The sequence below is a fragment of the Bufo gargarizans genome, chromosome 3, assembly GCF_014858855.1.
Source record: "Bufo gargarizans isolate SCDJY-AF-19 chromosome 3, ASM1485885v1, whole genome shotgun sequence".
In the NCBI taxonomy this organism is placed as follows: domain Eukaryota; kingdom Metazoa; phylum Chordata; class Amphibia; order Anura; family Bufonidae; genus Bufo; species Bufo gargarizans.
Window position 1 is genome coordinate 185293470 of NC_058082.1, and position 25934 is coordinate 185319403.

General features: G+C 43.6%; 1 protein-coding gene across 1 annotated transcript in view; it reads left to right on the forward strand.

The window, feature by feature from the left end:
* GPC6 (glypican 6) overlaps positions 1–25934 on the forward strand; it is a 1295998-nt gene that overhangs the window by 53024 nt on the left and 1217040 nt on the right. The window lies entirely within an intron of this gene.

A 25934-nucleotide genomic window follows, 5' to 3' on the forward strand; every position in this document is an offset into this window, starting at 1 on the left:
TGTTGTCTCCTGATGCTGCTGCTGCCATCGCCACACTATGTCACCTTCACACTCTGTGGTATTCTGTTGCTGCTGCAATATTCACACTATGTCCCCTTGCCTCTCTGTAGTATCCTGCTGCTGCTGCTGCCATCTCCACACTATGTCATCTTGCCACTCTGTGGTATCGTGCTGCTTCCATCTCCACACTATGTCACCTTGCCACTCTCTGGCATCCTGATGCTACTGCTGATATCTTCACACTGTGTCACTACGCCCCTCTGTGGTATCCTGATGCTGCTGCTGCCATATTCATACTATGTTACCCTGCCACTCTGTGATATCCCAATGATGCTGCTGCCATCTCCACCCTATGTCACCTTGCCATTCCTTGGTATCCTCCTGATGCTGCTGTTGCTACCTCCAGACTCTGTGATTGTGCCACTTGGTGGCCTCATACTGCTGCCAGCTCCAGACTCTGTGATTGTGCCACTTGTGGCCTCCTCATACTGCTGCCAACTCCAAACTCTGTCATTGTGCAACTCGGTGGACTTCTCCTGATGCTGCCAACTCCAAGCTCTGTCATTGTGCCACTCGGTGGTCTCCTCATACTGCTTCCACCTCCAGACCCTGTTATTGTGTCACTCTGTGGACTTCTCATGAAGTTTTCACCCTACCCACTTCTGGTCCACTATTTTGGCTTTCGGCCTGGCTGACATCATCATTTATTTGACCTTTCTTCTGATCTGTCAGAAGGAAGGAAAAATGAGACTCACAACTGATCCTGTCTTTGTAGAAGCTGTAAGGCCTGTATGGTCCAATCAGAATTGGCTTATGATTTGGTAGCCAAAAGCAGGAGTGGGTACAAAACACAGAAGACAATCAAATATTCCATTCATGTGTCATCTCTGTATTAGTTCCACTCCTGTTTTTTTGGCATTAGTAATACTGATGGATTATTGAGGTATTGCTGACCAAGTGAAGGCGTATGCTCCACAGACAGGATCTGTTTTTTGTGGGTTATTGTTCTGATGGATCAGAGGAAGGGCAAATTAATCAGTGATGTCAACACAAACTTACTGCTGACACCCTCTCCACTCTGTCCGGGGGGGGGGGGCTTTACTTGTATACGTGTTTAATAGAACAGGTTCTGCAGACATCTATGTGGAATCAGCTGACAACGGTGTAAAAGGATTGCACTTCTTCTTGGTGATAACATCGACCTGTAAGGCTGAGTTTATACTTGAGTTATTTGGTCAGTTATGGCCCCGTGACTGCCCTAATAAGTGAAGTGTGCAGTGTGATTCTAATAGTGACACCTGTCATCTGCATGTCATATGGACTCAGTATTGTTTCACTACCAAAGCAGACTCCCTATGCGTGTGACTACAAGTCACAGTGTTATACACCACTACAAAGGCCTTCTGCAGACAGGAAATAGCTGTTTTTAAATGTAATTCACCCCAAATTTATTCAGATCGAACCAAATTTTTCCCAAAAAATTTGGCGAACCAGCGAATCAAATTTTGCTCATCTCTAGCGATAAAGTCCTTGTCCCTTTATTATTTTCTTCTCATGCTCCTACCAAGGAACACTCATTGAGTAGTAAATGTTTAATCAAATGTGGCTGTAAACTGCAAAACCTGTCCTTTTGTTTCTACTGACTCACTGGAAATTGCTACTTGTAACAACCAGGTAACATGTCTCTATACAGGCTAATTGTGGCACTAGTCGTTGGGGAAATGCAACATTCACTCAGTATTTTATACTGTATTACTCCTGTTTTGATTACAAATATAGTAGAATTCAGTATGTTTGTATTCTACATATGTTGTTATATACCATACCACTGTCTCATACACACACTCCTATTCTTCCGGTTACTAGTATATTGCAGGTGCGTACAATGTAAATGTTGTTATGCTATGAGTAAGGGTGCTTTGACACCAGAAACGCGTAAGCAGATCTATGGATTTTAACATGTCTTATTCTTTCATGTACCTAATAAACTAAGAGGTTTTTGTGAAGTATGAGTGCTGGAAACCCACTTTATTTTCCTTGAAACCTAGAAACTGCACCGATTTTGGGGGTAATCTCCTGCACACTGGTGGTCCCATGAGGTGGTGGGGCTTAGCAAGAGGAGTGACTGCTGCTTCATCTAGTTGTCTTATAGGCAGTCATAGTGCTGTAAGGAGGAGGAAGTGGAGCGTGGCTGAGCTCTCGGGACACACACAAAGATTTTGTTATATATTCCTCAGTTTTAATTGTAATACAAGGCACAATATAGGACAATTTTCTGCATTTAACTGCTCTTTTAAACATACTTTTCTGGTTTATATTTATGGAATTACTGTACTTATAGAATTATCTATAGAATTGAAAAAAATCTAATATACATAAGATTATAAAATACTATTCATTTACCTTTCCTATATTAAAATAGTAGACCCCTGTCTCTTCAGAGTAAAATGTCAGAATCAAAGGATGTGTTATGCGTGATGCATACATGAACTGACTGATTCGGACTAAGCACAACATTGGTTGTGTGAATCTGCCTTTGTATTCAGAGATGTTATGGCACCAGGACATATGAAAGACTCCTGTTTAGTCTACTCAGGTATCCAGTGGATATATTCTGTGTATTGACCTAGCACATGCTTACATTCCATTCCGCCCATTAATGCACGATATAAGACACCAAACCATTCTACTTTTCAAAAACTAGGGTCTACTGCACTCTCAGGGGCTGACACAGACAGCAGAGAATGCAAAGAATGTGCCTGCCCAAACCACACATACAGACATAAACATAGGTCATAGGTGAAGATTAATACGATAATGTGTGGCAGCAGAAGGGACCCCAATTTGTCATCTCCCCCCCAATCCTACAGGGAGAGGAAGGGGTGATCGAGGCATCAAAGATGGTGGAGAACCTTTAGATACTGTGGTGCATAAGAATCTTGAATAACTCCACATAGCAGGGATGAGAGATGGGCCTGCACATAAGGTGTTGGCTATGTCTTACTTGGGGCCAAGAGGCAATACAATTATAATAGTGGGGGAGAGCTCGTCTCTTGCCTGGAGGGTTACGGGGGGTTATTGAATATTGTTTTTGTTTTGTTTCTTTTTATTCTTTGGCTATCATAAATGAAGAGGTATATCTGCAGATAAAGTGCCTTTAATTTAGTAAACTGGTTGTCATGTATGATTACTGTCTGAATGACCAAGTGTAATGTATATACCCAAATTCTATGCTTGCTGAAGGATTCTTCTTTCCTGTGTTTGTAATAAAATAAAATAAAAAGATACTGTGGTGCGTATAAGGGGGTTATTCGAGAGTATAAAATGTCCCCCCATAAGCCGGGACCCCACACTGAATATACTTGCCCAGTTCCCTGCTCCACTCCTGGTCCCCCCACCACTGCTGCTTCTCCCCGTGTGCGGTGAGAAGCAGCAGCAGCGGTGCGGGGACCAGGAGTGGCGCGAGTATATTCCCTGTGATGAGCCTGGCATATGGGGGAATTTTATACTCTTGGATAATCCCCTTAATGCCCCCACGTTGTAATTTTTGCCCCTTTGTGCCAGCACACAGTAGTAATCTCCACATTGTGCCCCCTTCACAGTAGCTATGGACAGATTATATGCCCCCTCACAGTAATTATGCTAGATATGTGCCCCTCTTAAAGCAGTTATGGACAGATATGTGCCCCTCACACAGACCCATTGAAATGAATGGGTCAGGATTTAGTCTAGATGATATGCATTCACACTGGCGCTGGCTGGCACCTCTTCATAACTTTGGCAGAACCACTGCCAGTTTAGGGGTTATTAAGACCAGTGTCTAAAACTTTGGTCTTAATAAATGACCCCCTGAGTGTCTGGGCAACACTTTTAACCCATTTACACGACACGGACCATATATATTTTGTGATATGCAAATTACAGATGACACCCATGTGCCATCTGCATTTTTTTGCAGACCCATTAACTAGCTTGCACGCTGCGGACCAGTATAGGACGTCACATTTTCTATCCTCTGCGGAATGACTTGTATGTGCTTTCTGCATCTGTATGTCCATGCTGCACAAGATGGAAAATGTGATACATCCTATACATCTCAACAAAATGCAGACTGCAGACCCATTTAAGTTAATGGGTCTGCAAAAATATACAGATCGCACATGGACGGCATCCATATGTTGCCGATAGCGGACCACAAAATACATTAGAATGTAGCCTAAAAGTATGTGGGTAAGGGATAGTCACAAGAGGGCCAGAGGGGTACAGGGGGGATGGGTGGTGTAAAAAAAAAAAAAAACATACCAAGTCAGGTTCAGTGCCTGGCTGGGACAGTGGACACACAGGAAGCCTCCAGTCCTCACTCACCTCCTCCTAAATTGCTGCAGGATTCACACATTCATCACCAGGAGCGCTAGATGAGGACCAGATGTCAGCAGGGCTACTGCCAGCGGGTGGAGCTACCGCAACACTAGACGGGGTGGTGCTACTGACATCGCTAGAGGGAAGTCAGAGCTAGGACACAGTGAAGTGGCTAAGCACAGGCCTGGCTGAGCTGGTGTCAAACTCTAGGCCAGGACTGAGCTGTAAGGAGGCGGGGCCATTGCAGATACAGCTCAGGACATGCTGCCCAGGCCCTACACCTCAGGGCTGTGGATGGTGCATTAGGTCCTGAGACTGAAGTCAGATAGTGAGGTGGGCCCCTTCTACATGCTGGATGGAGTGATGATGAATGGTGAAGCAGGGAGCCTTCTGCTCTCTGTTTCACCATTACAATCAGCTGTCTATGCCTCCTGTGGACGCACAGACATTTGAGCTGGAGGGCCCCCTCATAGGTTGGGCCCCTGTGCAGATGAACCGGCTCCACAGGTGAAATGTCCGCCTGGTATAGGAAACATGTAACATTACAAATGCATTGAGAAAATATTGAGAAAATCTCATTGCAATAAATGTGGGGCATCCGTCAAACTTTACAACTTTTTGATCTCAGACTTTCGATTATTCAGGTGTATAGAAGATAGCAAGTGCCCCCCCCCCCCCCCTAAGGATCTGCTGGGGCAGATTAAAAAAAAACTGTCTTTGTTGCCTATACCAAACAATCACATTACAGTGATTTTGAAAAATGAAAGCTCATCTGTGATTTGTTGCTATGGGTCTGCTCTCCATTTTCAGAAGTCCCATGGCAGTAAATGGAGAGGAAACCATGCATATGTGTTTGCTTTACAAGTAGTGGGTCCCAGAAATCAGAGAATTATGGCAGGGCCCTGCTTTTGGGAATTTATGACATTGCTTTTTATGCTAAATGTTGAGCTGGGTCAATCCCATTAAAAATGTCACATAAAATATTGAATATACTTTGTGATATATTGTATTTCCTTAGTTAGCTCAGAAGAACATTGAAGGCTCTAACAAGGAACTTCAATACATATTTCAGACTTTTTTGCCTAATTCTATGAAAGCTTAAATTGGTCATACATTTCCAGAAAATAAAAAAAATGATTTTCCTTTGTTATGTTAAGCTTTTATCTTTTCTTTTTCACTAAATTCTTTTCAAAGTTAATGAACAAAGTAATTCCAGTACAGTGTGGTAAATCTTGTCTCAACCAGCACAACCTTTCCAGATAATTATTAAATTCAATCTTCATCTATATACTAGTTCATTTGCAGAGCGAAAGACAACTATGGGGGAAAATAGTGAGCACTTTTAAACAGCTTTAATACAAGTGGTTATTATTAAACTAATTCTTATATAAACCACAAATAATTATTTGTATGTGAAATAACCTATATGGTATTGGACAGTAAGTCTAAGTACACAACATGTGCTTATTAACCCATAGATGACCGCTGACATACATGTACAGCAAAATTGCAATTTATGATTGCATGTTATGCTTGTTAATGCTTGTTTATAGTCACCTAATTAAAAAAAAATTGACAAAGTGGAATTCGATCCGAATTTCAGGAAAAATTTGATTTGCACTGAATCCGAATTTCCTCATGCTTCATGGTTATGAATCACATTTTTTTCCCTAAAATTGCTGCTGCACGTGTTAAGACATGGAGCAAAGAACTCTGGGAAAGAGGGATTACCCACAATGCCATGCATGCAGCCAATCAGCAGCCAGCCAGCCCCTGTGATTTCACAGCCCTATAAATACCCTAAGCCATTTTGGATTCTGCAATTTTTCCAGTGTTCTTAGTGCAGGGAGAGATGTTAGCAGGCGCTAAGGACAGTGATAGGAAAGACTTCATTGTGCTGAAAAAACTATTTACAAGTTCAGGGAAAGATTAGTCAAGTTGTAGGGAAAGAATAGTGACGCATTATCTACACTATAAAAGAGAACATGGTGCAATAGGAAAGTGTACAGTTGTGGCCAAAAGTTTTGAGAATTACATAAATATTGAGAATTGGAAAAGTTGCTGCTTAAGTTTTTAATAGCAATTTGCATATACTCCAGAATGTTATGAAGAGTGATCAGATGAATTGCATAGTCCTTCTTTGCCATGAAAATTAACTTAATCCCAAAAAAAACCTTTCCACTGCGTTTCATTGCTGTCATTAAAAAACCTGCTGAGATCATTTCAGTAATCGTCTTGTTAACTCAGGTGAGAATATTGACGATCACAAGGCTGGAGATCATTATGTCAGGCTGATTGGGTTAAAATGGCAGACTTGACCTGTTAAAAGGAGGGTGATGCTTGAAATCATTGTTCTTCCACTGTTAACCATGGTGACCTGCAAAGAAACATGTGCAGCCATCATTGCGTTGCATAAAAATGGCTTCACAGGCAAGGATATTGTGGCTACTAAGATTGCACCTCAATCAACAATTTATAGGATCATCAAGAACTTCAAGGAAAGAGGTTCAATTCTTGTTAAGAAGGCTTCAGGGCGTCCAAGAAAGTCCAGCAAGTGCAAGGATCGTCTCCTAAAAAGGATTCAGCTGCGGGATCGGAGTGCCACCAGTGCAGAGCTTGCTCAGGAATGGCAGCAGGCAGGTGTAAGCGCATCTGCACGCACAGTGAGGCGAAAACTTTTGGAAGATGGCCTGGTGTCAAGAAGGGCAGCAAAGAAGCCACTTCTCTCCAAAAAAAAACATCAGGGACAGATTGATCTTCTGCAGAAAATATGGTGAATGGACTGCTGAGGACTGGGGCAAAGTCATATTCTCTGATGAAGCCTCTTTCCGATTGTTTGGGGCATCAGGAAAAAGGCATTGTCCGGAGAAGAAAAAGTGAGCGCTACCATCAGTCCTGTGTCATGACAACAGTAAAGTATCCTGAGACCATTCATGTGTGGGGTTGGTTCTCATCCAAGGGAGTGGGCTCACTCACAATTTTGCCTAAAAAAACAGCCATGAATATAGAATGGTACCAAAACTCCCTCCAACAGCAACTTCTTCCAACAATCCAACAACAGTTTGGTGAAGAACAATGCATTTTCCAGCATGATGGAGCACCGTGCCATAAGGCAAAAGTGATAACTAAGTGGCTCGGGGACCAAAACGTTGACATTTTGGTTCCATGGCCTGGAAACTCCCCAGATCTTAATCCCATTGAGAACTTGTGGTCAATCCTCAAGAGGCGGGTGGACAAACAAAAACCCACTAATTCTGACAAACTCCAAAAGGGATTATGAAAGAATGGGTTGCTATCAGTCAGGAATTGGCCCAGAAGTTGATTGAGAGCATGCCCAGTCGAATTGCAGAGGTCCTGAAAAAGAAGTGTCAACACTGCAAATACTGACTCTTTGCATAAATGTCATGTAATTGTCGATAAAAGCCTTTGAAACGTATGAAGTGCGTGTAATTATATTTCACTACATCACAGAAACAACTGAAACAAAGATCTAAAAGCAGTTTAGCAGCAAACTTTGTGAAAACTAATATTTGTGTCATTCTCAAAACTTTTGGCCACGACTGTATAGCCTGGGTAATAGGTTCGATTCTATTACACCATGCTGCACTAATTGGGGATCCAAATTGGTGATATACTGCTGCTTTTAGGTACTTTCACACTTGCGGCAAAGGATTTGGACAGGCATTTCCGTCACAGGAACTGCCTGCCGGATCCGTCAAAACATATGCAAACTAATGGCATTTGTCAGATGGATCAGGATCCTGATCCGTCTGACAAATGCATTGAAATGCCAGATCCGTCTCTCCGGTGTCATCCGGAAAAACGGATCCGGCATTTATTTATTTTCAAATTTTTTGCGGTCTGAGCATGTGCAGACCGCAATGCCGGATCCTGTTTTGCTGGAACACTCGGGGCCGCATGCTGCGGTATTATCTCCGTCCTGAAAAGGCAAAGAGACTGAACTGAAGACATCCTGATGCATACTGAATGGATTGCCCTCCATTCAGAATGCATTAGGATAAAACTGGTCAGTTCTTTTCCGGTATTGAGCCCCTAGGATGGAACTCAATGCCGGAAAAGAATAACGCTAGTGTGAAAGTACCCTTGCTTGCACTATAAGATACATCACTAATTACAGCAAACCTTGCTTGTGATTGAGGTGCAAGTTCTGACACAGCCATTTACAAGGTGTATGAATAGGAAATATATGTATGCGGTTCTACGTTGATTTTACATAGTTTTACTTTTTGTGGGGTTGTATTAATAGGTAAAAAAAAGGGAAACATATATGTCATAATTGCCACTCAGCGGTAAAGTTACAGTACATTGTACTACAGCTATTTACGGGGTGTATTAATAGGATAGCTACGTATGTCCTATTAGCCGTCCTGCGTTTATTTTGCATTGTTTCACATTTTTTTTAGCTGGGGGGGGGGGGGTGTATAAATAGGAAAAGGAAATATATGTACATCCCATTAGCCTTTCTGCAGTTGTTATATTTCGTATAATTATGGGGTATAGAAATAGGTATAAGAATATGTCTTAATTGCCGTTCTGCAGTGAAATGCTATTTTTTTTGTTGGGGGGGTTTATTAATCAGAAAAAAAATACATCTCTTAATATCCTTTCAGAGGTGAAGTAAAATTGTACTACAGCCATTTACATGATGTAGAAAAAGGAAATATATACGTACGTCCCATTAGCCGTTCAAAGGTGAATTGTGATTGTTATATTTCTTTTTTTGGGGTGTAGAAATAGGAAAAAAAGGAAAAAATATATGTCATAATGGGCATTCAGCAGTGAAGTTACATTGTACTACAGCTATTTACGTGGTGTAGAATAAGGAAATATACATACGACCCATTAAGCTGTTCTGCAATGAATTGTGATTGCTATATTTATTTTTTTGGGTGTAGTTATAGGAAAAAGAATATGTCTTAACTGGCCATCTGCGGTGAATTGTGAATTTTTTTTGGGGGGGGGGAGTTTATTAATCAGAAAAAAAAAAATGTCTTGAGTGAAGTAACATTGTACTACAGCCTTTTTTGTTGGGTATTATTTAAATTTAAATTTAATTATTTTATTTTATAGTATGTCAGACAGACAGATGATAGGCACTTCAAAGGGAATGGGCAGTGGCAAAATGCTTCTGTCGCAGCCAGCAGAAGAAATGGAGGTGGCAGCAGGAGTTGCAGTGAGAGGCCTGAGCTCCCGGTGTCATCTAGCGGCCATGTCTTGACCAGCAACCTAGTGGTACTTGAATGGTTGACTCAGTCTTCGACTTAGTCGCAAGTGACATCAGGCACCCCCAGCCAAGAGTCGGTGGGTTCCTCTGACACGACGCTCAGTTGGCATGGCCCGGGAGCAGGCCCTGTGCCCCCACTTGTCCTGAACCTCCCTCTGTCATTTTAGGTTTCCTCAGTGCGAGAAGTATTATATGCTGTAGGCTCGGCTCCACTTTTCAGTGAGGATGAGCTACTAGACAGTCAGCAGCTACTGCCCAGCCAAGATCTGGAGGAGACATCCGCCGCTTCCTCCAGTAGGCGGGCAAGTAGTGATGATGAGAGTCGCGTGGGAGCAGGTGTTGCGAGCGGTCAGGCTTCTGGCACTGAGACTGTTGAGGGGGACATCAGTGACGTGCAGACAGTAACGGATGATGATGTAGCCGATCGCACTTGGGACCCGAGTGAAGAAGGAACCTCATCATCATCAACAGAAGAGGGTGGCAGCTTGCGTGTGAGGCAGCGGCTGAGCTAGCAAGGTGGCAGCGTGGCTGTGAGTCAGCAGGCTGGCAGCAGTGGGAGGTCGGGAGCCAAACGCGCCCGGGGTAGACCACCAGCTTCGCAAGAGCCTACCTGTCCGGAAAGTAGGGGTGCAGGGGTTCACAGAGGCAGCGGTAGCAGGCAGTCAGCGCAGAGTGTTGGGGGGAAAATGCCATACTCTGCGGTGTGGCGATTTTTTGTTAGGCCGCTGGAGGAGGTGAACATGGCAGTTTGCCGAGTTTGTGGGCAGAAGGTGAAGAGTGGCCAGGGTGCCAATGTTGGCACCACGGCCCTGCGTCAACACATGTAGCGTCACCATAAAGTGGCCTGGGAGAACCATGGCTCCGATGTGGCGGTCCAGCCTGCCGCAGCAACCGCTGTATCACCCAGTGGCATGCACCCAATTTCATGCAGTCAAGGCTCCACCACCTCAGTCGAAGGGAGCTGTCTGTCCTTAAAATCATCTGCTGTTCCTGATGCTCCTGTTCAGTGACATACACACAATCCATGGGGCCCCGGTGCGAAACTGATCTATGGGGCCCCCTCCCCGTCACCCTCCCAACCTGCCTCCAACCCCCTCTACTATCTCCCCTACCTCCCCTACTAGTGGTGTAACTATAGTGTTATGGGCCACAGTGCATTTTTACAAAGTACATTTTTACAAAGAAGCGGCAGATTTTCTTACTAAGGGCTCTTTCCGTGCCAAGCCCCATTCTGGACAGCAGAGACATGGAGCAGTAACATGATTGACTGTGAAATTTTTACTACTAAATCACGGTGACAATTTTATCTCTCTGTGATTTTGTAGTAAAAAGATCACAGAGAGTCAAGGAGCATTATGAATCATGTTAATGCTCTGTGTCTCTGCTGTCCAGAACAGGGCTTGGCTGTCTTTCATGCAGAGGATTACCCACATGGGATCCGCTTGTGTTAAAGAGCCCTAAGCCCAATGCATGGCTACACTCACCAAGTCCTAATAAAACCTGGTCCTACCTCATCCAGGGTGTCACTGGCATCGGCGTGATGTCCGCTGGATCCAGAACAAGGTCCCTGGGGTAAGAAAAAAAAGAATAATCACATAAGGAAGGGATGGTGACTGCCCCTGTGAAATCACCAGCAGGGGCGCTGTGCTGGCCTGTAAGACTGAGCCATGTCAATGTATAGCAGGGTAATCTAGGACATTTCCCCTATGTGCAACCACACAGTACTAATGCCCACCTTGGGCCCCTCACAGTAGTTATGCGCACCTTTGTTCCAGATATGTGCCCCCTCATAGTAGTTATGTCCAATATGTGTCTTCTCACAGTAGTAATGCCAGATTATGTGTCCCCTCACAGTAGTAATGCCAGATTCTGTGTCCCCTCATAGTAGTAATGCCAGATTATGTGTCCCCTCATAGTAGAAATGCCAGATTATGTGCCCCTCACAGTAGTAATGCCAGATTATGTGTCCTTCACAGTAGTAATGCCAGATTATATGCCTCTTCACAGTATTTATGCCCGGTTATGTGCCCCCTCAAAGTAAATATGCCCAGATATGTGCCCCCTCAGAGTGGCTATGCCATATTATGTGCCCCTCACATTAGATATGCCCACATGTGTGCCCCTCACAGTGGTTATGCCAGATTACGTGCCCCGTCACAGTAGTTATGCCTTCATCTGTCACCCCTCATACTTATGCCTTCATATGTGCCCCCTCACAGTAGTTATGCCAGATTAGGTGCCCCCTCAAATTAGTTTGGCAGATTAGGTGCCCCTCAGTAGAGATGCCAACTTTTGTGCCCCCTCACTCTAGTTGTGCCCATCAAACACCCCCCTGCCCCCAGTCTGCAGCGTTAGAAAAAAACAACAACACATACTTACCTTCTTCCCTGATGACAGGAGGCAGATTCCCGGGCTTTCAGCTCTCCTCCCACCACCAGCAGTGTGATGTGGGGCCAGCAGGGGGAGCTCCTGAGCTCTGAAGATCAGTGAAGCAGGCAGCAGAGAGGTTTCCCTGCTTCACTATGGAAACTGAACTGCCTGGCTCTGTGAGTAAGTGCGCGCCCCCCCCTTCTTCCTTGACCTTCTGTCCCCCCACCCCCATATTATTCATGTAATGGAGGCATGGAGCTCTCTGATGGGGCCCGAAATTGCCACTGTACTTCATGCCAGGCCCCATCAGAGTGCTCCATTACATGTGAGTACAGCGGGCCCCTGCCAGCGGCCAGGGGGGGATCCACAGGCGGCCGGGCCCCCTGGAGTGCCGGGCCCGGTCGCAACTGCGACCCCTGTATGTAGGCCACTGCTCCTGTTCCTCCTACTCCTCGTCAGTCATTCCGTCAGCAATCGTTCACCGAGGCGATTGCCAAGAGACAACAGTATGCGTGCACTCATCCAACGACACAGAAACTGAACATGCTCCTGGCCAAGTTTCTGATGCCGCAGTCCCTCCCTTTCCAATTGGTAGACTCTGCACGTTTCAGAGAACTGATGGCTTGTGCCGAGCCGAGATGGAAAGTCCGAAGCCGTCATTTCTTTATGAAAAAGGCAGTTGCAGCCCTGCACACATATGTAGAACAGAAGGTGGGCCAGTCCTTGAACCTGTCGATGTCTGCCAAAGTGCACATCAGCGCTTACATGTGGAGCTGTAATTATGGTCTAGGACAATATATGTCCTTTACGGCCCACTGGGTTAAATGTGGTTCCTGTCTAGCCACACCAGCAACTTGGCCAGGTGACGACGCTTCCGCCTCCACGTTCTCATTTTGTTGGTTCTGCGACCATGTCTGCCTCTGCCTCCTCATCCTCCACCGTGTCCTCAGCCTCTACTGCAGGGACATTCACAGTGCCCCTCCAGCATACCAAATGTGCAGGGCACGGCGGTGTCACACTGTTCTGCACCTCAACAACTCAAAATCAGAACCATGGTGACCGGCAATGGGAAGAACATGGTATTGGCACTCCGTCAAGGAGGGCTGAGTCCTGCGCCCTGCATGGCGCACGTGTTCAATCTGGTTGTAAAGCTGTTCCTGAAGTCTACACCTCATCTGCAAAACATCCTAAAAATGGCCAGGAAACTTTGCATGCACTTCAGCCACTTGTGCAGTGCAAAACACACCCTTTTTGAGCTGCAGCGGCAGAACGGTGCCCCCAATATAGGCTGATATGCAACGTTTCCACCTGTTGGAATTCCACCCTCAACATGTTGGACCAATTATATGAACAGAGAAAGGCCATAAAACATTTCTTGATGATACAGGCAGACAGAGTTATTCCCTTTTGTAACTTCGATGTTAGCCAGTGGCAGCTCATGCGTGACACCTGCCGTTTGCTCGGGCCCTTTGAGGGGGCCACTTTATTTGTCATTCGCCAGGACTATGGGATGAACATTGTCATTCCACTGATTCATGTCCTGGAACAGATGCTGCTAAATCTGGCTGGCCAGGGGACAGGACGCAAAAAGATGAAGACAGTATCCAATCGTTGAAGTGATGAGGTTCTTTAATCCATAGTAGTGATTCTTAAACCCAAATATATGCAATCTTTCGGCTAACATTTAGCATTTTTCAAGCATGCATACACATGTGCAAACCAAACATTTAAAGGCCAAACCATGTGATATCACAGGGGTTGACTAGGAAGCATATTGCTCTAAACATATTGATGAATGAGAAAAATCGTATAACAATACTTTATACATCACAGTATACCCTTCAAAGATCTATACAAAGTATTATCTTGAAAATAATCCCAAGAAGGAACATTACCTTCATACAACCCGGCCTATCTTCTTACATAATCCTTCCAGACCTGCTCAGTACATGGGATCATGTACGCCTAGGCGACGTGAAGTCATTGGTCATGTGAGCGCTGCGACCTCAGCGCTCACATGACCACCGATACCACATTGCTTAGCGACAAGACACAGTATCGGCTATGTGACCGCTGAGGTCGCAGCGCTCACATGACCAATGACTTCACGTCGCCTAGCAACAAGACACTAACCTCATATAGGTGAAGCGCTATTGTACAGTCTGTGTATCAGATCTGGCTCATATCATGGCGCATCCTGATTAATTGACACAGATATGAATCTTGTGCATCTTCTCACATTGGCACCAATCACCTTTCAATGTACCATATAGATATTATTCAGTAATAAGTGTATAACCTTTCCCTACACCTTGAATAATCTTGGCCTGCACTTGTAAATCGTGTTTTTAGCACAATGAAGTTTTTTCTAACAATGCCCCTAGCGCCTGCTGACGTCTCTCCCTGCACTAAGTACACTGGTAAATGGCAGAATCTAAGATGGCTGATGCTATTTATAGGGCTGTGATATCACAGGGCTGGCTGCTAATTAGCTGCATGCATGGCATTATGGGTGATCCCGCCTTCCCAGAGTTCCTTTCTCCATGTCCTCATATGTGCAGCAGGCATTTTAGGAATAAATGTGATTGCTTACTATGAAGCACGAGGAAATTCGGATTTGGTGCGAATCAAATTTTTCCTAAAATTCAGATCGAATTCCACTTTGTCAGCTTCGATTCGCTCATCTCTATTAGTTATGTTCAGAGCAAAACTATGCTTCTTACCACCCCTGTGAATAGTGATAAAATGTCCATCCGTCGGAATAAAAACAATAAGTAAGACTACAGTACAGTAATTCATCATAGATGATACGAGGCCTAGAGAAAGCAAAGCAAAGCAAAGCAAACTCAATATTCATGGCTTTTGGGTACAAGGTATCTAACTCATATATCCACCTCAATTATTTTTGTTTCAGGATCTTCCTGCTCGTCTAAGTGGAGGAACATGATAAATAATTCTGTACCTTAGTTGACTCACATTGTGTTGTGACTCCTCAAAATGTTTGGGTACAGGTAAATCTAAGGCCTTGTTCCGAATCTTCGATTTGTGTTGCCCGATTCTTTCTTTGCAGACATTAATGATCTCCCCTACATACAAGAGGCCACAGGGGCATTGTAATGTATAGACTAAATAGGATGTCTGGCATGTATAATAACCCTTAATAGGGTAGATCTTACCAGTCCTTGGATATGAAAATGCATCTCCCTTTTGAATCGAGTTGCAATGGCAACATCGTAAGCACGGGAAGTTGCCTTCTTGCTTACAGTTAGGGTAATCTGTGTCTGTCTTGTATTTGGGCCTATGTCAGACTTCACCAATCGGTCCTGTAGATTCTGAGGACGTTTTATAGGCCAATAGAGGAGGTGCATATAACTCAGTAATCTGTGGAATGACCCTCTGTATTATATTCCAATTCCTCTTGATTATATTGCTCACTTTCGTACTTACATTGCTATAAGTACTTACAAAGGGTATTCTAGTGGTTTTGTCTCCTTTGGTCTCTTGTCCTTTTTCTCTTATTTCTTGTTTACATTTGTTTAGGATGATGCCCGGGAAGCCCCTTTGGCCAGGGGACAGGAGATGTGGCAACTATATCTCACGGCCACCTGAGCCCTGAGGGGGCTGAACTAGAGGAGGAAGGCATTCGAGCACAAGCAATACGTAGACAAATGGGTGGTTTTTCTACACAGGTGACAAAGCAGGAGGAGCAGGAGCAGCAAGACCAGCCAGAGGAGCTGCAGAGCGATGAGGAAGGCAAGGCAGGTGACCCAGACACACCGTGTCAGTATGCAGTGGAGGGTAGAGGCAGGGAGTCCCTCCAAGTCACTTGCACAAATGGCCTGAGGCATGCTCACTTGCTTGTGTAGTGACAGCCGAATTGTCACTATTTGGCAGAGGGATGACTTCTGTCTCTCTACCTTGTTGGACCCTCGCTACCAGTCCAAAATGGGGGCCTTTTTTACACCCGCTGAGAGGGAGGACACACTGAACTACTATAGAGACATCCTATGTAGTCAGTTGGCCGCTGCCTATGTGCGCCATCGCCCATCCTCACACAGGTCTGACCAGGGGGGCCCTCTGCACTCACGTTCCACTGTCATGGCTGCTGGGGGGGTGGGGTGGCAGGAGCAATACCAGCTCCATCAGCATCAACTTAGGTCTAGACTTGCTGATGAGCAGTTTTCTTCACCCGCCTACTGAAGAAACTACTCACCAGCAGCAGCTAGACATATGTCTATGTCATTATGTCACTGGGCCACTCTGTGTTCTCCTCATGCTGCTGTCACATCACCACTCTGTGGTCTCCTCATGCTGCTGCCACATCACCACTCTGTGGTCTCCTCATACTGCTACCACATCACTACTCTAAAACACCAAAACAAACGTATTATAAATATCTCGCATGGAGTTATTCGTATTACCACCTACAAAGCTCAAAAAGCATCCACACAAAGAGCGATTCTAATTAGTTAATTCCTTTATTGGATATCCAAAAAAAGTGGTATATCATTATTAAAACATATACAGAAAACAGTACATCATGGGAACACTACGGTGTTACAATTACTTGTATAAAAACAGAGTGAGCTCCAGACCAATGAGGGACTAGTATCCCCCCATACACAAATAAAGCAGTGTCAGCTTAGTGGGGCGCATATAGCAACAATAACACCCAGGACATGCATAGGAAAACACTCCAACCACTTAAGGAAGTGTGGACCTGGGTGCAGGCCTCACAAGGTAGAGGCTGCAGAGGGGGGGGGGGGGGGAGGGAAAAAAGACACAATTTAAAGTGCAAGTGCAAAGTCTACCTACTGACCCTGGTCTGAAGCAGCCGCCTGACGATCGTTTCGCTTAACGCTTCCTCTTGGGGCATGACTACTCTGTGGTCTCCTTATGCTGCTGCCACCTCAACACTATGTAACTGGGCCACTTTGTGGTCTCCTCATGTGGCTGCCACTTCACTACTCTGTGGTCTCCTCATGCTGCTGCCACTTTATCACTCTTTGGTCTCCTCATGCTGCTGCCACCTCAACACTATGTCACTTGGCCAGTTTGTGTTCTCCTCATGCTGCTGCCACTTCACCACTCTGTGGTTCTCTCATGCTGCTGCCACATCACTACTCAGTGGTCTCTTAATGTTGCTCCTACCTCAACACTATATCACTGGGCCACTCTGTGGTCTCCTCATGCTACTGCCACATCACAACTCTGTTGTCTCCTCATGCTGCTGCTACCTCAACACTATGTAACTGGACAACTCTGTGGTTTCCTCATGCTGCTGCCACCTCAACATTATGTCAGTGGGCCACTTTGTGGTCTCCTCATTATACTGCCACTTCACCACTCTGGGGTCTCCTTATGCTGCTGCCACTTCACTACTCTGGGGTCTCCTCATGCTGGTACTACATCACTACTCTGTGGTCTCCACATGCTGCTGCTACCCCAACACTACGTCACTACGCCATTCTGTGGTCTCCTCATGCTGATGCCACTTCACCACTCTGTGGTCTCCTCATGCTGCTGCCACATCACTACTTTGTGGTCTCCTCATGCTTCTGGTACCTCACCACTATGTGACTGGACCACTCTGTGGTCTACTTATGCAGCTGCCACTTCACCACTCTGTGGTCTCCTCATGCTGCTGCCACCTTAACACTATGTCACTGTGCCACTTTGTGGCCTCCTCATGCTGCTGCCACTTCACCACTCTGTGGTTCTCTCATGCTGCTGCCACATAACTACTCTGTGGTCTCCTCATGCTGCTGCTACTTCACCACTCTGTGGTCTCCTCATGCTGCCACTTTGTGATATCCTTATGCTGCTGCCACCTCAACACTATGTCACTGGGTCACTCTGTGGTCTCCTCATGCTGCTGCCACTTCACCACTATGTGGTCTCCTCATACTGCTGCTACCTCAACACTATGTCACTGTGCCACTCTGTGGTCTCCTCATGCTGCTGCCACATTACTACTCTGTGGTCTCCTCATGCTGCTGCCACCTCAATACTATGTCACTGGGCCACTTTGTCGTCTCCTCATGCTGCTGCCACTTCACGACTGTCATCTCCTCATGCTGCTGCCATCTCAACACTATGTCACTGGGCTATTCTGTGGTCTCCTCATGCGGCTGCCACTTCACCACTCTGTGGTCTTCTCATGCTGCCGCCACATCACTACTCTGTGGTCTCCTCATGCTGCTGCCACCTCAGTACTATGTCACTGGGCCACTCTGTGGTCTTCTCATACTGCTGACATATCACCACTCTGTTGTCTCCTCATGCTGCTGCCACCTCAACACTATGTCAGTGGGCCAATTTGTGGTCTCCTCATTATGCTGCTCTTTCACGACTCTGGGGTCTCCTCATGCTGCTGCCACTTCACCACTCTGGGGTCTCCTCATGCTGCTACCACATCACTACTCAGTGGTCTCCTCATGCTGCTGCTACCTCAATACTATGTCACTGGGCCACTCTATGGTCTCCTCATGCTGCTGCCACTTCACCACTCTTTGGTCTCCTCATGATGCTGCCACATTACTACTCTGTGGTATCCTCATGCTGCTGCTACCTCAACACTATGTCACTGGACCACTTTGTGGTCTCCTCATGCTGCTGTCACATCACTTCTCTGTGGTCTCCTCATTCTGCTACCTCAACACTATGTCACTGGGCCACTCTGTGGTTTCCTCATGCTGCTACCACTTTGCCACTCTGTGGTTTCCTCATGCTGCCACCTCACCACTCTGTCATTGGGACACTCATGGACTTATTATGCTGTTCCTGCCCTCCCAACTCCATGACTGGACCACTATTTGGCTTTTTTGGGCTGGTTGACATCATCATTTATTTGACCCTTCTTCTGATACTTTTAGAAGGAAAGAAAAATGAGACGCACAATGGATCCTGTCTACGTAGCAAATTTAAGGCTTGCATGACATAGTAGCTATTTTGCATCAGAATTGGCTTATGATTTGGTAGCCAAAAGCAGGAGTTGGTACAAAACACAGAAGACATGCAAATATGCCATTCACGTGCCATCTCTGTTTTGGATCCGCTCCTGTTTTTTTGGCTTTAGCAATACTGATGGATTACTGACCAAATGCTGTCCAAGTGAAGGTGGATGCTCAACAGACAGGATCCGTTTTTGGGAGTTATAGTTCTGACAGATCAGAAAAAGGGCAAAATAATCAGTGACGTCAAATCATTATTAATGCTGACACCCTCTCAACTCTGTCGGAGGGCTCTACTTGTATAAGCGTTTAATAGAACAGGTTCTGTAGACATCTATGTGGAATCAGCTGACAACGGTGTAAAAGGAGTGTGCTTCTTCTTGACGCAAACGTTGATCTGTAAAGCTAAGTTCACACTTGAGTTTTTTGGTCAGTGTTGGCCCCATAACTGCCCAAATAATTGAAGTGTGTAGTAATTCTAAGAGCGACGCCTGTCATCTACGTGTCATACTGACTCACAGTTTTGTTTCACTACCACAGCAGACTCCTTATGCATGTTACTGCAAGGCACAGTGTTCTACACCACTATATAGTCTCTCTACAGCCAGGAAATATCAGATTTTTAATACGATTCGCCATGAATAAATTTAGATTGAATCTAATCTTTTCAGAAAGTTTGGCGAACTGACCAAATCTCTAATCATAGGCATTTCTGTGTTCAAAACTGCCTGTACTTTTAAAATTTGAAATATTTAACACATACAGCAAACGGCGTAACGGAAAAAAAAAATCAATATGGCTGATTTACCATTTATTAATCATTTCACCGCCCAATTTTTTTTAATAAAAACTAATGATTACCCCTCAAAAAGAAGAGCCCTTATTCAGCTCTGTAAATCTAACTATAAAAAAGGAACAGGGGTCAGAATATGAGGATGTCAAAGTTATTTATTTTTTAGAGCACATGTGGTATCATCGTAATCATACTGACCCAGAAAATGAAGGGAACTGGTCAGTTTTAGCACCTAGGAAATGCCTTAAAAACAAAACCCATAAAACTGTGGCAGAATAAATTTTAAAAAATCCAATTAAACCCCATTTGGAATTTTTTTCCAGCTTCCCACTACATTGTATGCAATATTACCTGGTGCCATTAAAAAGTACAACTTATTCTGTAAAAACAAGCCTTCATGTGAAGTGAGGTCTTGACTTTGTCATAGCCACGCCTTGATATTACCATTGTCTGCCTCTTTTCTTAGCAGCTATAGGTTTACCATTGTGGTTGCTTTATAGCTGCATTTTTTTTTACTTTTAATGAATTTAAATGATCATAAAAAACAACCTATAGTCTAAGAAAAACCTAAGCAGAAGGGGGTGTTGTGAAACAGCTGAATGCAGGGATCAGAGAGCACTTCACTGTAAAGTACCACCTCCTAGGTACCTGCAGAAGCTGAGCCCAGCAGAATTACTGCTGATAAGTTCTGCATGAGGTATATTTATCCTGCTCTCTGGATCCTACAGTACCTTGCACTGTCAGCAGTGTTGGGTGATCAAAACTGTTGACAGTCTCCTTTTGATGTCATGTTTAATTATGTCCAATGGTTGGCATAAAAATATCTTAGCCACAAGGGTTGATACTAAAACAAAGTCATATCAGATCACAGTACAAGCCTGCCGCTCTGTCAGAACAAGGTATATGCAATGCATCCCTTAAAACATAACACCTAAACGTGTTGTGAATCTAACCTAAGATATTTAAAAGCGTTTTTCAGATTTCTCATTATCTAAAGTACCTCTTTATATAACACTAGCGGATGTTCTCCTTCAACAACTGTCTTGCATTTTTGTAAACTAACTGAAATGTTCATTTGATTCAGCCTTCTCCAAAGCCAAATTAGAAGCATTTAGCAGAAATGGTGTTTCAATGAAAGATTGATTTCTTCAAGTAAAACTGAAAAACATTCTATTCAACTGTATCAACAGACTGTTTTTTTTTTTTTTTTAACCTGGAAAAGAGAAAATAAATCACCAGCATGAAACACACTCAGCAGAATAGAGTCTACTGTTACACCAATCATGCTGGAAGCATTACAGAAATATATTGTCCACTAGTAAGAGCAGAAGAAACTATTAAATATAATGTTTTTTCTCAGCATGGTAGAGTATGAGCAGAAGCAGTAAGAGTGTGTTATTTGTGGGAAAAACCATAAATGATCCATATCTCTGTGGACACTGTGGAGAGTTTTGGGTATGCTGGTCTTAATCCAAATTAAACTGAAGTAAGGGCTTGTTCACATCACCGTTATGTATTCCGTTATGGCTTTCCGTTATAACATGGTTATAACAAAAAGCTGTCGACAAAACTTTGCTTTCCGTCCAGCATAACGGAATCCAGACAGATCCGTTATGCTTGCCCATATACTTCTATTATGCCTTTAGAGGTATTTCGTTTTGATTTTCGTCTTATGGATTCCGTTATTTTCCGTTATAACCATGTTATAGCGGAAAGCCATAAAATAATACATAACAGTGATGTGAACAACCTCTAAAATGTGCAGATCTCTCATTAAATTTAGCACATTTTTTTTCATTTCTGTATTCCAGAAAAGCAAATAAATGCCTGTAGGGTAGATTTGTGCAATCATTTATTTCAATTTCTGCCATATCGCCATTTTGAGAGGGGAGGAAAAAGGGCCAATCACAGTGATTTTCTGAGCATCCACTCCCTGTTGTTTTCTCTTTTTCTGTGTGTGTTACGTTTGGAAAAAATGGAAGCCATTGAGAACCTGCAAGCATTGGAACAGCAGTGACATGGGTTTGGGGAGGTGAGGTATGCTTATTTAATTTTTTAACCCATTCTGCCCCATTTCTTTAAAAAAGTTATCCTATCAGACAAGTCCTATAAAGGGGTTTTCTTGCAAAAAAACATATTCACCTCACTTAGCCCCTGCCACTTCTGCCCTATATAGTGCTCAGTCCTCTTTGCTTCCTATGGCAGCTTTAATATCCTGACACAAGGGCACCTCATCAGTGATGGCCAGTTCGCATTGTTTGCCCGCGAACACATGGGGCTGCCATATTTTCTCACAAGTCCGTCGAGGCACAGGTAAGCCCTGTTCTCGGAACTGCCTGCTCCCGCTGACCGCACTTGATTTCAGACCGGCTCGCGGAACAGGCACAGGTAAAGGCTTACCTGTGCCTCGCCGGACTTGTGAGAAAAGATGGCAGCCCGCATGTGTTCGCGGGGAAACAATGCGAACTGGCCATCACTGCACCTCATCACTACAGACAATCACTGACCATAGAGGGTCATCTTTATGGCTAGTGATTGGCTACAGATGTGATATGAGTATGACTTGCAGAGCTCTATTGAAGATTTTTTTTATGACAATTCCACAAATTGGGGATTGAAAAAGTGCCAAATTATAGAGTTTTGCCTTCCTGTAATCATTCAGCCATAACTTTTTTCTTTTTGTGCAATGTATTATTTGATATGTGTTTTTTAGTTGCTTTATTTTTGTTGGTAGTGGGTTGGAGATTGTTTAGCCCTAATTTTGAAAAATTTAGAAGGAGTTTTCCACGATTACTATGGTTTTTGACAGATATGCTCATTTACTTGCTTACTTCATGTACATCATCCCCAAGCTTTTTTCCTATTTGGACTATGTGAACAAATCACTGAATGAACGTATCCTGCATCCTGTATGTAACACTTCCTGTTGTAGTGTCCAACTAAACCCATGATGCACTTCTCCTTTCCCTGCCACAGCTCCAGCACCTCTAGCAAACAACTTCCAGCTAGTTTATAGCTACTCCCACCCTATAGTTGCATAGACATTCCTCTATCACTGCTCTTGTTGCTGCTTTGACACCAGGATTGCCGACCACAATTTTTCATTTTTGTGGACAGCTTTTCCAAAAATTGTGTACATTTCTATGGACAAATCAGAAAGCTATAATGAATGATAAAGAATATAATACAGATCTACAGCCCAAAATACTGATAAGTAGTAATTACCAGTATTTATTGGGAACAGAAAACTGTAAAATAATAATAATTACGACCAAAATAACTTGCTCAAATATGACCAGTCCGCCCAAAAATTCACAAACACAAAGTTATTTATGTTTACAGAGTGTCCAGAAATTTCTGGGTGGTTGGCAGCACTGTTTGATACACCATGGACATAACATCACAAGAAATAAGATAGAGCTTTGTGGACATGGTCATGTGACCACAGAACAGAAGATAAGAGCAATAAAGGTAAAATAAATACATAAAAAATACAGCTACCTTCATAAATGATTTTTTTAAGGGATGTTGAGGCAAACCTGAAAAGCCCATTTAAAAAAGCATTTCCATCACAGTTTTTTCAAATGCCTTTTTTTGTTCACCATAATTTACATTTTAGTTAACTCCTTAGTGCAGCGGTGCACAACCTTCGGCTCTCCAGCTGTTGTGAAACTACAATTCCCACGCTGATGCTTTGTACATAAGTATGATAATGTCACTAAATACATTTCAAGAGGTATTACAATTACAGTCACATAGCCTTCAAACTGGTTTTTAGGACTCCTTATTTCAGTAGGCATAAAGATGTACTATGGTCAATATCTCTAACTTACCTGTGCCGCTGGGGGGTAGAAGATTCTGAAGTACACCCGATGTAGGGGAAGGGTGCATAGAGGCCACCTGTAGTGGATTGTGTAGGGAGGTTGCCAAGCTCCTGCTCTTAAAAAAGACTGCGGGACCGGCGTGCAGCAGTGGGTGGATGGAGCTCCAAAGACCAGAAGGAAGAGCATGTGGAACGCACTGTAAGAGCGGCAGTGCGTTCCAAAGGCCGGAAGCAGAGCGCAGAGTTGATTCAGCAGAGATAGGGAAGACCAATCAAGCACAGTTCAGATAGTTTGATATACAGGACATAGAAGAGAATACATAAAGAGATTGGAAAGAGGGGATAACATAAAAAAAGGATACCCTTTGTGGTACATGGTAGTAATTTCTAGTTTCATGGAGCCTAAAAGGAATTTAGAAGGATACATTAGTCAGAAACAATATTCCATAATATACAGTCAGTTATAGCTGAATTATACATCATTAGATATATTATTTTATTCTTAGAAGCCTATTACATTTGTTTTTAACAATATTATTGGTTATTTTTATAATCCAAAGCATTCTCAAGAAATCCACTAGACACGTGTCTTGCATGTATCTGGTCAGAAAACATTTTCATTAAAAAAAAAGGACTTTTTATTATTATTATATTGAATCCTTGGGACGCACTATAATCTTATCGTGTGTGTGGAGGGGGGGGGGGACCATATATCTGGTGAGATATTATAATGATTTGAGATTTTATTTAGGTGAAACCGTGTATCTCGTATTCCCTATTAAGTCCTTTCGGAGTAAGTGTTTGTAGTGTGTGGATCCAGAAAGCCTCCCTGTACATAAGCATTTTGGATCGGTCTCCACCTCTCCTTGGTATTTGGATCTGTTCTTTTACCTGGAATTTGAGTTGCAAAATATTGTGTTGTGCCTCCTTGAAGTGATGTGGGAGTGGTAATAGATTTTGTCGCCGGATAGTAGATTTATGTTGACAGATTCTGTCTCCTATTGTTTGAGTTGTTTCCCCTACATACATAAGACTACAAGGCCATTTTATGGAATAAACTACATAATCTGATTCACAGGTGAAGAAACCTTGGATCTTTATGGGTTTTCCCGTCTGCGGGTGTGAGATAGTGGATCCTCTCTGTACGTTTGAGCACTGTTCGCAGTGTAGGCAGGGGAAAGTGCCCATCTTTTGTGTCTGAAGAAGCAACTGTTTTGAAGGGGGTCTGGACGGTCTAATGTCTGCCCTTATTAGGAAGTCCCTGAGATTTTTGTTGGTCTTTGATTGCATGCAAGAATGGGATTATTGAATTTGTTCACTTCCGTAAATGCCTTTTTAAGGAGTGACCAATGGGATTTAATTATGTTAACTACTGTTCTAATACTAGGATTACATTTGTGAACGAAGGGAATGCGTTTCTGGTTCGATTTCCCTTTTTTTTTTTTTTTCTCACAAATCTTTAATGTGTGTATAGGGTAACCGCTTTCCTGGAATCTTCCTTTTATCTCAGTTTCTCTTTTGGTTCTAATTGTGGGATCTGTGACTATGGTTTGGACGCGTTTTAATTGGGAACCTGGAAGTGCCTTTTTTGTGGTAGAGGGGTGAAAACTGCTGAAATGTAGTAGGTTATTTCTGTCAGTTGTTTTACGGTAAAGATCAGTGGTTAGATGTCCTGATCGGTCCTTGTGTACCATTGTGTCCAAGAAGCTAATTGACGAACTGTCATGATGTATTGTAAAGTTGAGTTCCGGATAGATGTTATTTAAGTATTCATGGAATAACATTAAGTTGTCAAGGGACCCTTGCCATATGCAGAACACATCATCTATATAGCGTTTCCATATAAGGCTTTGTTTCCTGAATAACTCATTTTTATATATATGGGACTCTTCAAGATCCGTCATAAAGCAATTAGTGTACGGGGGGGGGGGTGAGGGGGGGGAATGACGACGACATTAGACCCCATGACTGTCCCTTGTACCTGCATATAGAAGTTGTCCTGAAACATAAAGTGATTGTTACAAAGGACGATGTTCAATAAATGAATGCACAGGGAAATTATATCAGTGTCCTGGTGCGTATTCGTCAGTAATGTGTGTATTGCTGTTATCACTTTGTGATATTGGATAGACGTATATAGACTAGTAACGTTCCATGTGACCAGGATGCTTTCCGGTGGGAGTGGTCCTAGGCTATTGATGATATCAAGGAATGCCGTGGTATCCAGTAAAAATAATTTCTTTTTTTAACCAGCAGTGTCAGAATTTTTCTAAAAGTATGGAGAGTGGGAATAGTAATGATTCCATAGAAGCCACTATTGGGCGACCGGGGGGTTCATTAAGTCCTTGTGGATTTTTGGTAGGATGTAAAAAACTGGAGAATTGGATGAGA